The sequence below is a fragment of the Ovis aries genome, chromosome 12 (assembly GCF_016772045.2).
Source record: "Ovis aries strain OAR_USU_Benz2616 breed Rambouillet chromosome 12, ARS-UI_Ramb_v3.0, whole genome shotgun sequence".
NCBI lineage: Eukaryota > Metazoa > Chordata > Mammalia > Artiodactyla > Bovidae > Ovis > Ovis aries.
In genome coordinates, this window is record NC_056065.1 from 38,260,344 (window position 1) to 38,273,428 (window position 13,085).

Below are 13,085 nucleotides of genomic sequence, written 5' to 3' on the forward strand. Positions count from 1 at the left end.
GCCGCCGCATGACGTCGTACGTAGGGGCTGGCTAGCCGCCATCTTGTTTCTTTTTCTCGCTCGCTATCTCCCTCTCGGGCGGCAGCGAAAGTGCTTTGGCGGTTTATCCACCCTGTAGCTTAGGCTTTCCGGATCCCGTGGTCCTTCCAGCCGCCCCCTACCCCTGTTTCCCCCTTCCCTTTCCCCGTATCAGAACTCGGCGGAACCCCTCGAAGTGCGCAAACACACTCAGCTTGACACTCACCCTGGCGGGTAAGGAAAGCGAGGGCGTAGGAGCTGCGATCAAAGCGGGCCCCATCGGGGAGGGCTGGCGTGGGGCGGCCCGGGGCATGGGAGCGCAGCCCGACCCTGGTGCCCAGCGTCGGGGGAGCCGCGTGCAGTGGGGCCTTCGGGTCGGGCATCCCCTTTTTTCCTCGTTTACTACCGTCATCTCTGCTCCTGGGGGAGCCTCGGCCTCCTGCTCGGGGAGCGGGAAACCGGAGTCGGATCCGCCCCATGTGGTCTGCAGCGGGAGTTCCGGACCCGTCGGTCTCCTCCCACCCAGGCCTTAGCTCAGGCCCTGCAGGGGGATTACGCGTGTTGCCGGTTGAGGGAAGGGAGTTTTCCTTCCCGCAGGATAGACGGGTGCGCGTTTCCCAGACTGAAGGGCTCATGTAGGCCTTTTAATGCCTGCCTCTTCTTCGCGTTCAGTGGAGGGTGAAATTTGCAATGAGTCGTGTGCGGGAGAGACCGGGTTAAAGATCGGCTCGGTCAGGGGCTCTTGAGGGAATCAGCCTACTTCCGCTAGGGACGTGCTGCCCCCACTCCAGAGGCGGGTTCAGATAGCCTTTTCTCCCCTTAGGCCTCCATCCCCTAACCTGCAGGGTGAATCCCACCCTGCAGCTTCCTGGCTTTGAGAGAGAGCGTTAGTATTGGTTTTACGGTAAAGGCCCCACTTCAGGACTTGAAGAAAAAGGCATGGTGGGTGGGAGCGGGCAATAGGAATCCTGTTAAATTCTTCCTTTCCTCGAGGGGAATGTGTCTAATTCCTTTAAAGGGATGTATATTTGTTTTGACCCGATCTGAGATTCTTCTGAGGTTTCTGACATGCCTGATGTTTGCTGGCTTCTAAGGCTACCCGGATTTCCGCATTGACCGATCTTCAACCTAGGTCCATAGATTCATACCTCGCCAGGGTACTTTGAATTGTACAGTAGGCGGCTGTGCGGTAGGATTTTCATTTGTAATGCCCTCAGAAGAATCAGGATTCTTGATTTGAAGGCTTGATAGCTTACTCCTGCAGATAGAAATGATAGGATGATAACTTAAGCGCCCACCAAGTCCAACTCCAGCATTTGTTAAAAGTAGATTTAACCGCCCCTGTTGGTAATTAAGATGCTGCTCTGACTGGAGCCATTTTTAGGTGTGTGCCATCAGATGCACTGCAGCATCTTTTCTGGCCCCCCTCAGATGCATTGATCTCCTAAAAAGAGGAGGAATAGATTGAATTTGAGTTTCTACCATATAGTCAACTAATAATTCTCTCCTTTTCCGTAGTGGAATTTTCAGAATATAGACTTTTAATTTTACGTTTATATTTTGGTCGAGTGAGTTCTATATATGGTGGTTTTCCCACCTCCACTAGTTGACCTTTACTGAGCACAGAAATATGCTCTTTACAGACATTCTCTTTGTTAATCTTACAACAAGCCTTTGAGGAAGGTACTGTCATCATCCCCATTTTACAGATGAGGAAATGAAATTTGAGAAATTAAAGTGGTTTGACCAAGGTCACAGGGCAGTATTTGATGGTGCTGCATAGATTCAAACCCAGATTGTCTAAACAGAAAGGGGATGCTCTGAGCTATCAAGCTGTCTCCCTGTTCTTTGTAATTTTGTAAACTATAGTAACTAAATTAAGATACAGTATTATTAGCCTATTTTTTGTTTTGCTTGAGTCAGTATAGAAACATTGTTGCATGTTAAGGTTAAAGTGTTGCAAGATGTAGAAAATAGATTACAGCTATTCTGGGGATGGGGTAGAAGCTAATTTTTGTACTTTTTATGATTTAAAGGCCAATTGAGTAAAACTCTATGGTACAACATGAGTTTTAAATTCTGCTATCTGGCCTGTATTGATAAAATATTTTCTCATCTGTAAACTGGAGATGATTATAATAACTCCTTCAAAGTCTTGTTATAGGATTATCATAGATAATGTATGGAAAGGGCTTATTGCTGTGCTCATACAAAGACATCAACTAGCAGTGGAAGGAAAATGGCAGGATAATGGTAGAAGAAAACACTCTCAGCAGAAGGTAACCTGTATATTTTCAGAATAGGGTATACCTTCTTTGAGAACTTAATAAATAGTCCCCCCCTTTTTTTAAAGATATTTTTAGACCTAAATATCTTTTTTACAAAACACTTGTGTGTTAGGTTTTGTTTCTTAAAGATTTCTTCATGTTCTAGAGTCAGTACACCTGGTATCAATATATTGGGCATGACTGAAAATACAGAAGTTCTGGTTCATCCCAATTCCTGTCTCTCCTCTACACTTACCCCTCTGTCTTTACTGGTAATATATCTTTGAAGACTAAATTATGTCCTCCAAGACTATATTAAGCCTCCAAGTGGTTTCCTCCCTCTGTCATCCCCCAAACACCACTTTAGTACGTAAGTCACTTGAGTAACTTGTGTTTCAGATTCTATTTATGCCGTATTTGTGTAAGGCAAGGATTGATCACTGATAAAATGTTAACATAAATTGGTATAGAACCCTATTCTTACTATGAAGGAGAGCCAAAAGTTGTGTCTGCTTGAATTATGACTGATATACCTTCAGTAGAGCAAAACTTGTCACTTTATGAACTGGCTAACCCCATGAAAACTTCTCAGTCTGTGTTAACTGTTGTTTAGAAGTCTTGAGAATTGATATGTTAGTTTTGAGTCATAACATTTAAAAATTCTCAGTAATGCCCTTGTTGCATCAGTCAGTACATCTTTTGGGGTAAAAGTGTTCTCTGGGGAGGCTAACTTACAGTAAACTTTTTATTGTGTATCTATCCACCACACCACCCTCCCCCCAGGCTAAATATAGTCTGACCTTTTTGCCAGTTATATTTCTAGTCATTATTTTGCTCTTGATTGACAGAATGCCTATCACATTTTGGGGCCTGTGTGTGAACATATTTGCTGGTAAATCAGAAGAAAGGCTGTTACTGAGTTTCAACAGTTGTCTGGTTGGCAGACACAAACGTTTATGTGGTTAGTCTGTACCTAGAGTTGAACACAAGATAGCAATGAAATTATTTCTGTCAGTGTAATATACTGATCCATATGTGGTAGTGCCAGGTGTTCTACATTAAAGAAGAGTAGGACATCATCAGCATTTGTGGAGCACTTCAAAACATTATTGGGTATTATTTACATAACATTATCTAGTAGTAGTCTGTTTACTTGTCTGTTCTGATACTAGTCTGTTTTCCCTTACTAGACAGTTTCTGTGTTCTTATCACTTTGTACAATAGTTGGCATATGCCTAGAGTTTATTATATGCTAATGAATGAGATTAGGAAACATAAAGATTAGACCCACAACTAAGGTTCAGCTGACAAATAGTGGGGCAAAAGAATACCCCATCATCCCCCCCCCCACCTTTATTTACCTATTGGAATCAAATGCTCTCAGGTAGTTTGTGTTTCTGTACTGTACATTGTGAGATTTACTTGCATCAGATTATCCTTCCTAATTTTTAGATTTATTCAACAAACATTACAGATTCTTTTAATTTTGTAAGGCACAGTGCATCAGAGGAAAATGGCTTTTGGTTCCTACCTCCAAGATGCTCACAGTCTTTAATATTAAAAGTTACTGCGTGATCTTTGGATTCATACTGGAAAATTAAAAATATACAGGCAGACAATGAAAATTTGGGCAGGAAATTCATATATGGAAAACTATCTCTAGTACAGGTCATGTCCAGCTGATGACAGGTAAAGGCGTGATGGCCGGAAGAGACGAACTGTAGTTATTACTATTCGGTGACCACTCACCATGCCAGGTACTGAACCAAGAGCACTTTGAGGTTTCTCTCAGTCCATACAGGAAGCCTACAATGTGGACTACTTTATTAACATGACCCAAGTAGAAAACTGGGATTTAAAGAGATCTAGTAATTTGTTCAAAGTTACTTAGCTAGTAAGTGAGGTTTGAATCATTGACCCAGGGCCTCAGTGCTTAACTTGTATACTACATGAATTTCCAAATGGCCATTGTTTCCCAAACTTTGGTCATTTACAGATTTTGCTTTATCTTCAAACCATCTGTCAACATTTTTCTTTAATTTGGCTCACTGTCTTTTAATCAAATGATTTTGGAAGAAAAATTTACATGATTATTTGGTGTTAGAGTTTTCCCTCAACATTAATTGAAGTAAACATGTAATTTTAAATATCCCTCTATGGACCACTTAAAACCATATAACATACCATCAGTAGTCATTTGTATTCCACCCTTTGGAACAGAACTGCTGTAAGAAATGAATACTGCATAGAATGAGGCAGCAGTTAGAATTAATGAAAGCCAGAAGTGATGAAAGTCTAGGAATAGATTCATCAAACAGGAAATAGTAGCACTGCAGGAGTAGGGATATAAATTAGAACCTTAACTACATACTTGGGTCAGCCATGACCAGGATAAACTGCAAGGTAGAATGGGTTTATTTAGACAGAGAAATGTAATAAGATGTCTAAGACAATCTATGGCAAGAGAAGGAGAACACTGATGAGTAACTTGTCACTACAGAAATCAGAGTGGAAGAGAAAAGTCTGAAAATTAGGTTTTGTTAGAGCCAAATGTAGCCAAGTTCAGAAAAATATGTGAAAACTGGCTCTTGACTTTGGCTTGAGTGATTGGTGGTGGACCCTAAGAGAATGTAGGTCAGGTAATGAGGTTGAAAGGTTAAGCATGGAGGAATTAGTAGTGAGACTTCTTAATTTTTAGGTAGGTTGAATATTCAAATAAGCTCTGGACTAGGAGTTTTAAAACCTAGGGTTAATCCTTTTGTCACTGTGTGCCAAAAGCTGTTAAACTTTTGGGGCAAGTGAGTTGGCTTCTTCAAATTGTAGATACACTGTATTCATCTGGAAAATAAGATAATACCTGTTTTCCCTATCATAGAGGATTGTTACAAAGATCACATTAAATGTGTTTCCTATGCTTTTTGAATGTAATCTTTGATATCACATGAGTCTTCCCTGATTGCTCAGACAGTAAAGAATCCACCTACAAGGTTGGAGACCCAGGTTTGATCCAGGTTGGAAAGATTCCCTGGAGAAGGGAACGGCTACCCACTCCAGTATTCTTGCCTGGAGAATTCCATGGACAGAAGAGCTTGGTGGGCTACAGTCCATGGGATCGCAGAGTCAGACACAACTGAGTGACTAACATGAGTCTTAATGACATTTAAAACAGAAAAACATGAAAAATAGAAATTGGAAGGCTTCCATTGAGGATATTCTCAATGAGACTGGAAGATCACCCCATAGGTGTATATGTAGTTAGAGAATGGGTGTTTACAGAAGTTAAAATTGATTTTCCTTCCTCATTCTTTCCTAATGTATAATCTGAAAGTGCAGGGCTGCTGGCTATGGTTGTACCATTTGTGTACTGCACAGAGATGCCAGGCTAAGGGAGGTAGCAAGGACTGAAATCCATCCATAATCTGCTTGCAGAGTCCTGTGCCCTGGGTAGGCCTCCTAGGGGAAGTTGTGCTTCCTCTTCTCCCTCCCAAGGCATCAACCCCCTCACCAAGAGGAGTACCTGTTTGTTCCCAGAGTTTTGTTTTCCTGTTTGCACAAAGGCCCTGTGAAGGCCAGTGCTCTGAAAGGCTCCTTAAGGAGAGATGTTAAAGATGCGTTTAGAACGTCAAAAACAATTGGGAGACTGGAGAAATGGTCTCTAGGAACAGAAAGCCTAGAACTTACTACCAAGATGGGTTAAGTAGTTGCACAACAGCAAGTACAGAATTTCAGTTTATCTAGTATATTTTAAAGATGGGCACTGTCGAGTATTAAATATTTCTAGTAATTTGGGAACAGTATATTAAAATATACATAGATTATCACCTTTCAGAGAGGCAAGAGCATACGAGTAAAACTATACTTACTATTTAATCTTTTAAAAAAAACTAAATATTTTGGCTTTTCTTGACCTGTACTTTTAAGTAACTTAATGTTTGGTTCAAATTTTGTAGATCTTAACTGAAGAATATTACATGAAAAATTGCTTCTGAAATGGGACAGATAGAGGAATTTTGTTTCAAAAGCAGGGAAAGGATGTTATTGAAACAAAGCTTTTGACAGAGATATGGAAGGTTGGTTATACTGCTGTATAAGTGTTAAAATTTAGATTAAGAAAAATTGGATTTTTCAGTGTACAGTTCTGTAAGCCTAGTGGGCTGCCGTCTATGGGGTCGCACAGAGTCAGACACAACTGAAGCGACTTAGCAGCAGCAGCAGTTACATGTAGCTGCACAATACAGAATGTAGAAAGGTGAAATATCTCCCAGCTGTAGAATCAGAGTCTTCTGACATTTTGGAGACAAATTATCTCTCTTGAAGAAAGAACTGTTGACTATGGATTGAAAAGTCAAGAACAGCTTACATGTGCCGATTGCTTGAAATTCTGACCTCACCATAACCACCACCAACCCCGCCTCCACCCCCCCAATTTTTTTTCTTTGGTTGTATTTGTCACAAACCTGAAAACAGTATAAAAATGGAAATAGAAAGAGCTGGGTAAGTTAACATGTCTCAAGACAGATCATTTTAATGGTGGAGGAATAGAGCCAGTGCTTGATGGGGAGGGATGCTAACCAATTTTCTAGACTTAAAAATTTAAACTTTAAATTCCAACCCATAAAGACAGCTTTTTAGTCATGAAAAGTTTTGAATGATTAATGATGTTGGATGACTATCTTATGAGAGTGGTTCTCTTTTTCTTCCATAATACCCAATATACTTATTCTTGCAAAAAAACAAAGTTGACTAAGAAATTATTTATGTTACTTTTTATTTATTACATGTGAGTTTGAAAGTGTTAAATTATCATTTATTAAACTCATTATTAAGTACTAGACACCATTTAACAGCTCTGTACACACTTAAGACTCACAACAGGCCAGAAGATGTAGCCCACAGATGGGGAAAGAAAAATTCAGAATTACATTTAATGACAGAAAATGCTTATGCCATAATATGTGTATGCCACAATTATGCTATAAAAATATCACCCAACTACTAAATGTTAGAGCTGAGATTTTAACTGAATCAGTTTTTAAGAGAAGTAATTGTGTAAATAGGAACAATTTTAAAATATTTCAGGTTGTCCAAAGAGTGCCCTGACAATCACCTTCCAGAGGAAGTGATAGGCACACACCTTCACTTTGCTGGCTTATAGTAGTTTATAGTACAGAAGATTTGATAGCTACATTTCTTTTCTGATTATTATTAGGGCTTTCTTGGCCCCAGAGTCTTAATTTTACGTTTCAGTTACTAAGAACAGCCTGAGTGCGTCTACCATTTTGATTAGAATGCCAACAGATATTTATATTACACTTTGTTTTTTAAAACGACAATTTTTAATGCTTTTGCTGTAGTGATATTGTAGTAGAGGCATTCAACATATGGCGATATTCTTAGCTTTACTATTATAGAAGCAGATGATCTTAAGAAATATTGGCTGTCACTCTTTGCTTTATTTTTTTAAATTTATTTTCTATCGAAATGTGGTTGGTTTACAATATTAATTTCAGGTGTACAGCACAGTGACTCAGTTATACATATATATTTTATGTATCTGTTAATCCCAAACTCCTAATTTTTGCCCCACCCCACCCCCAAACCCTTTTCTCATTGGGAATCCTGTTTGTTTTCTTTGTGAATCTACTTCTGTTGGGTAAGTCAGTTCATTTGTTATTTCCGTAGATTACACATATATGCAGTATCATATCCTTGTCTTTCTTGTCAGAGTTACTTAATATGATAATCTCTAGGCCCATCCATGTTGCTGCAAATAACGTTATGTCATTCTGACTTTAGAATTACTGGTTAAGAGCCTCCCTGGTTGGCTCAGTGGTAAAGAATCTGTCCGCAGTTCAGGAGATGTGAGTTCTATCCCTGGGTCAGGAAGATCCCCTGGAGATGAAAATGGCAACCCACTCCAGTTTCTTGCCTGAGAAATCCTATGAACAGAAAGAGCCTGGTGGGCTACAGTTCATGGGGTCACAAAAGAGTTGGATACAATTTAGCGACTAAACAACAACAAAGTGATTATAACAATTAAAAATGAAAGTGACCATAGAACTTGACCAGTGCAGCTTCTCATTCAAAGCAGAAGTTACCTTTTAAAATATTTTTGATAAAGGCTTATGTTGCTTCTGCTTGAATGTATTTGGTGCCCAGGAAGATGCTGTAATTGACCTTTAACATTCATATTTTAAGATCTAAGTTTCCAAATCCCTGAACACCATAATAGTATTCAGACCTCTTCACTTTCTCTCAGCTTCCGTCATCTGCACCAGGATTTGGCTTTCCTTTCAGAGCTCTTCTTCCTCTCCCCGCCCGCGTCCCCCCCCCACCCCCCCCACAGAAACAGTTATGTATCTCTTCACAAGAGTTACTGTTTCTCTAAAAACCAAAACAAGCCATGGGCATGGAACAACAGGAGAGAGAGAGAATATCTTAGGTTTATTTCCTAGAAGCACCCTTCTCTCACATACCTCATGCTATTGGACGCACATTTTGTGCCTCAGCAAAAATACGTATCACTTCATTTCACAGCTCTTTGGGTTGCTTGGCTAATGGTGAAAGTAGAGAATGAGTTTAAGATATAACTTGTTCCACCTGTGGATAAACTGAACAGAAAATTTTTCTTTTGTATCCAGTTTAGTTTGTTTTTATTGGTTATCTTAATGAAGACAAAAATTGAGCATAATACTCTATAAACAGTGTGATAAGCATAAGATTCAGTAGAACTGTCACAGTTCCAGAGTTGTACATTAGATTTCTGTTAAAGTAGCAGTGTTTATAAAACAGTAGTATCACACTGCTCGCTGTTCACTAACTGTCCTTTTTGATATGAACAGACTAAATCTGTATTCTATATTTATGAAAGTCAGTTCTTGAAGTATGACTATATAGCTATTTATTAGATCCAGTTTAGTTCTACTCAACATTTGAAGATCTTTTTAAAATCTTAAGAGAGTCATTTTAATGCATTGTTACTTTTTCAGATGTATGTGTCGTATGTGGTGTCTACTTTCCAGGTCTTTATTGAGGTTTTTGACAAATAAGAAAGGACAGGGTCCAATATATTCATATTTCTGGTCCCATTAATTCATATTGACTGTTCAAATGTAAAATAATTTTCAGCCTCAAATATTCTGTGATTCTCATTTGTCTTGTATTTAAGGAGTACATAAAGATGAGTACTTTGATTAGTGTGTTTAAAGTCAAGCAACGAGGAGAGATTAATCAAAAGTAAGGTTTTTAGAAAGATAATATTTACAACATTGTAAATCAACTATATTCCAATGAAAGTTAATTTTAAAAAGAAAGGTAGGATTTTGTGATGGCTAGTTGACCTGGAACTCAAGAGTGGTGAATGTCTTGACTTCTTTACTTTAAATGGAAGATCAAGTTAAAATTTGAGTGATGAATGCTGTTTTCTGAAGTTATATATCAATCTTCTCTATCTTTGTTAGCTCCAGCTACCATGAGAAAAATACCATAAGGAAGGTGGCTTAAACAACAGAAATGTGTTTACCACAGTTCCGGAGGCTGGAGGTCCAAGACCAGGATGCCAGCATACCTAGGTTCTGGTGAAGTCTCCCTGGCTTGCACATGGCTGAATGCCTTCTAGCTGAGTCCTCACATGACTGAGAGAGAGCTCTAATAGTTCTTCCTCTTAGAAGAGTTCAGCTCAATCACTCAGTCGTGTCTGACTCATTTTGACCCCATGGACTGCAGCATGCCAGGCTTCCCTGTCTGTCACCCACTCCTGGAGCTTGCTGAAAGTCATGTCCATCGAGTTGATGATGCCATCCAATCATCTCATCCTCTCTCATCCCTTTCTCCTCCTGCCTTCAATTTTTCCCAGCATCAGGGTCTTTTCCAGTGAATCAGTTCTTTGCATCAGGTGGCCAGAGTATTGGAGCTTCAGCTTCAATCCTTCCAATAAATATTCAGGGTTGATTTCCTTTAGGATTGACTGGTTTGATCTCCTTGCAGTCCAAGGACTCTCAAGAGTCTCCTCCAATACCAGAGCTCAAAAACATGAATTCTTCAGTGTTCAGCCTTGTTTGTGGTCCAACTCTCACATCCATACATGACTACTGGAAAAACTATAGCTTTGACTAGACAGACCTTTGTTGGTAAAGTAACATCTCTTTATTTATGTTGTGTAGGTTTGTCATAGCTTTTCTTCCAAGAAGCAAGCATCATTTAATTTCATGGCTGCAGTGATTTTTGGAGCCCAAGAAAATAAAGTCTATCACTCTTTCCTTTGTTTCCCCATCTATAGGCCATGAAGTGATGGGACTCAATGTCAGATCTTTGTTTTTTGAATGTTGAGTTTTAAGCCAGCTTTTTCACTCTCCTCTTTCACTTTCATCAAGAGGCTCTTTAGTTCCTCTTTGCTTTCTGTCATAAGGATGGTGTCATCTGCATCCCTGAGGTTATTGATATTTCTCCAGGCAATCTTGATTCCAGCTTGTACTTCATCCAGCCCGGCATTTCGCATGATGTACTCTGCATATAAGTTAAATAAGCACGGTGACAATATACAGCCTTGATGTACTCCTTTCCCAGTTGGAAACCAGTCCATTGTTCCATGTCTGGTTCTGTCACTTCTCGACCTGCATACAGATTTCTCAGGAGGCAGGTAAGGTGGTCTGGGATTCCCTTCTCTTTAAGAATTTTCCAGTTTCTTGAGATCCACACAGTCAAAGGCTTTAGGGTAGTAGATGTTTTTCTGGAGTTCTTTTACTTTTTGTATGTTCCAACAGATGTTGGCAATTTGCTCTCTGGTTCCTCTACCTTTTCTAAATCCAGCTTGAACATCTGGAAGTTCTTGGTTCACATACTGTTGAAGCCTGGCTTGGAGAATTTTGAGCATTACTTTCTTCGCATGTGAGATGAGTGCAGTTGTGGGGTAGTTTGAACATTTGGCATTGCCTTTCTTTGGGATTGGAATGAAAACTGCCCTTTCCAGTCCTGTGGCCACTGCTGAGTTTTCCAAATTTGCTGGCATATTGAGTACAGCACTTACAGCACCATATTTCAGGATTTGAAATAGCTCTGCTGAAATTCCATCACCTTTACTAGTTTTGTTCGTAGTGATGCTTCCTAAGGTCCGCTTGACTTCACATTCCAGGATGTCTGGCTCAGGTGAGTGATCACACCTTTGTGATTATCTGGGTCATGAAGATCTTTCTTGTACAATTCTTCTGTGTATTCTTGCCACCTCTTAGTATCTTTTGCTTCTGTTAGGTCCATACCATTTCTGTCCTTAATTGTGCCCATCTTTGCATGAAATGTTCCCTTGGTATCTAATTTTCTTGAAGAGATCTCTAGTCTTTCCCATTCTACGTTTGTCCCATTCTAACCCACATATATGTATGTTCCCATTCTATAGTACTTACAAGAGTACTAATCCCATATGAGGCCCACTCTCATCACCTCAGTTAACCCTAGTTAACTCCCAAAGGTACCAGCTCCAAATACCTTATGTTAATTGGTGTTTAGGGCTTCACCATGTGAATTTTGGGGAGACACAATTCAATTAGTCACCTCTCCTTTTACAGTCTATAGTGCATTGATTCTTATGCTTTTTGCATTAATATACTTCAAAATGATGTTTCTGCAACAGTTGAAATACATTTGTTGATTGAGATATCACTGTCTTGTTGCTTTAACTTTTTATCCTTTATATTCAACTCTATTATAATACAGTGTTTTGATAATAAAAACTTGAATCTTTTAAAATCTCTTAACCTCAAATGATATTTATTATTACATGTTTGATGTTTATTTCTTCTGTAATGAAAATTGAGTTCTGATTTTCATATGGTGAGTTTCCCTTGGTTACTGGCTTTGACATCAAGTCATCACTTCCTACATTATGAGTTTTATTAAAGTTGTTTCTTTATTGATAAGTTTTGGTGACTTAGGCTTTGAGCTCTTATATCCAACCTGATATTTTTACATTCTCCATCTCTATAGCTCAGATTTAAGTAACAGCTTGGCTTCAAGAGACATTACCAAGTTAGAATGTATAGAACTTGGATCCCTCTTTATGTTGGAAATGGGAGACATAAATATCAAAGATTACTCAGGGTTTTAAACCAGAGGTTATCGGAAAAGGTTATGGTAAAATCAGGGAGAACATATTTTGGAAAGCAGATAAACATTTTTTGAAAACTTCTTTTAGGGGAGGGAGAATAATCTTAATCTCCCAAAAATGTTGTAAAAATAGTTCCAAGAGGGACTTCCCTGGCTAAGACTCCATGTTCCCAATTCAGGAGATCTGGGTTTGATTCCTGGTCAGAGAACTGGATCCTCCATGCCTCAGTTAGGAGTCTACATGCGACCTAAAGATCCTCAGTGCCACAGTGAAAATCTCAAAGGTCCCACATGCTGCAGCTAGGACCTGGCGCAGTAAAATAAATATTTTTAAAAAACAGTACAAAGGATGTCCATATCTGTTCATCCCTAGTCCCTGTTAATGGTTCATTACTGGATCTGTTTTACCGTTTTCTGTGTTGCACATGTGTATGCACTCAGTGCATATTACGTGTGCTTAACTTTTAATGTCTTGATCTAAACCCTGTCATTACCTGTAAACTTAAATTCAAATGACAAGCTCCTATGCCTCCACTTTTCTCACACAAATAGTACACTTTCTCCTGGGCTTTTGTTGTTGTTAAACGATCAAAGCAATCAGTAATAAACTTGATTCAGCAAGCATTAAATAATCACTATTGTTAAAGAGTTTTTAATTCAGTCTTGTTGAAATTTCCAGTCCCTTCTACCCTCCTTGTTTTT

At 39.3% G+C, this 13,085-nt stretch overlaps 1 protein-coding gene across 23 annotated transcripts in view; it reads left to right on the forward strand.

Moving 5' to 3' along the window:
* Nucleotides 1-58: 58 nt before the first annotated feature.
* The window catches only part of PRRC2C (proline rich coiled-coil 2C), a 95,169-nt gene continuing 82,142 nt past the window's right edge, over nt 59-13,085 (forward strand). For all 23 annotated transcript variants that reach the window (XM_027975606.3, XM_027975598.3, XM_027975609.3 and 20 more), the window contains exon 1: nt 59-252. The gene's annotated coding sequence lies outside the window, so the exon portion shown is untranslated. The remainder of the gene's footprint in view (nt 253-13,085) is intronic.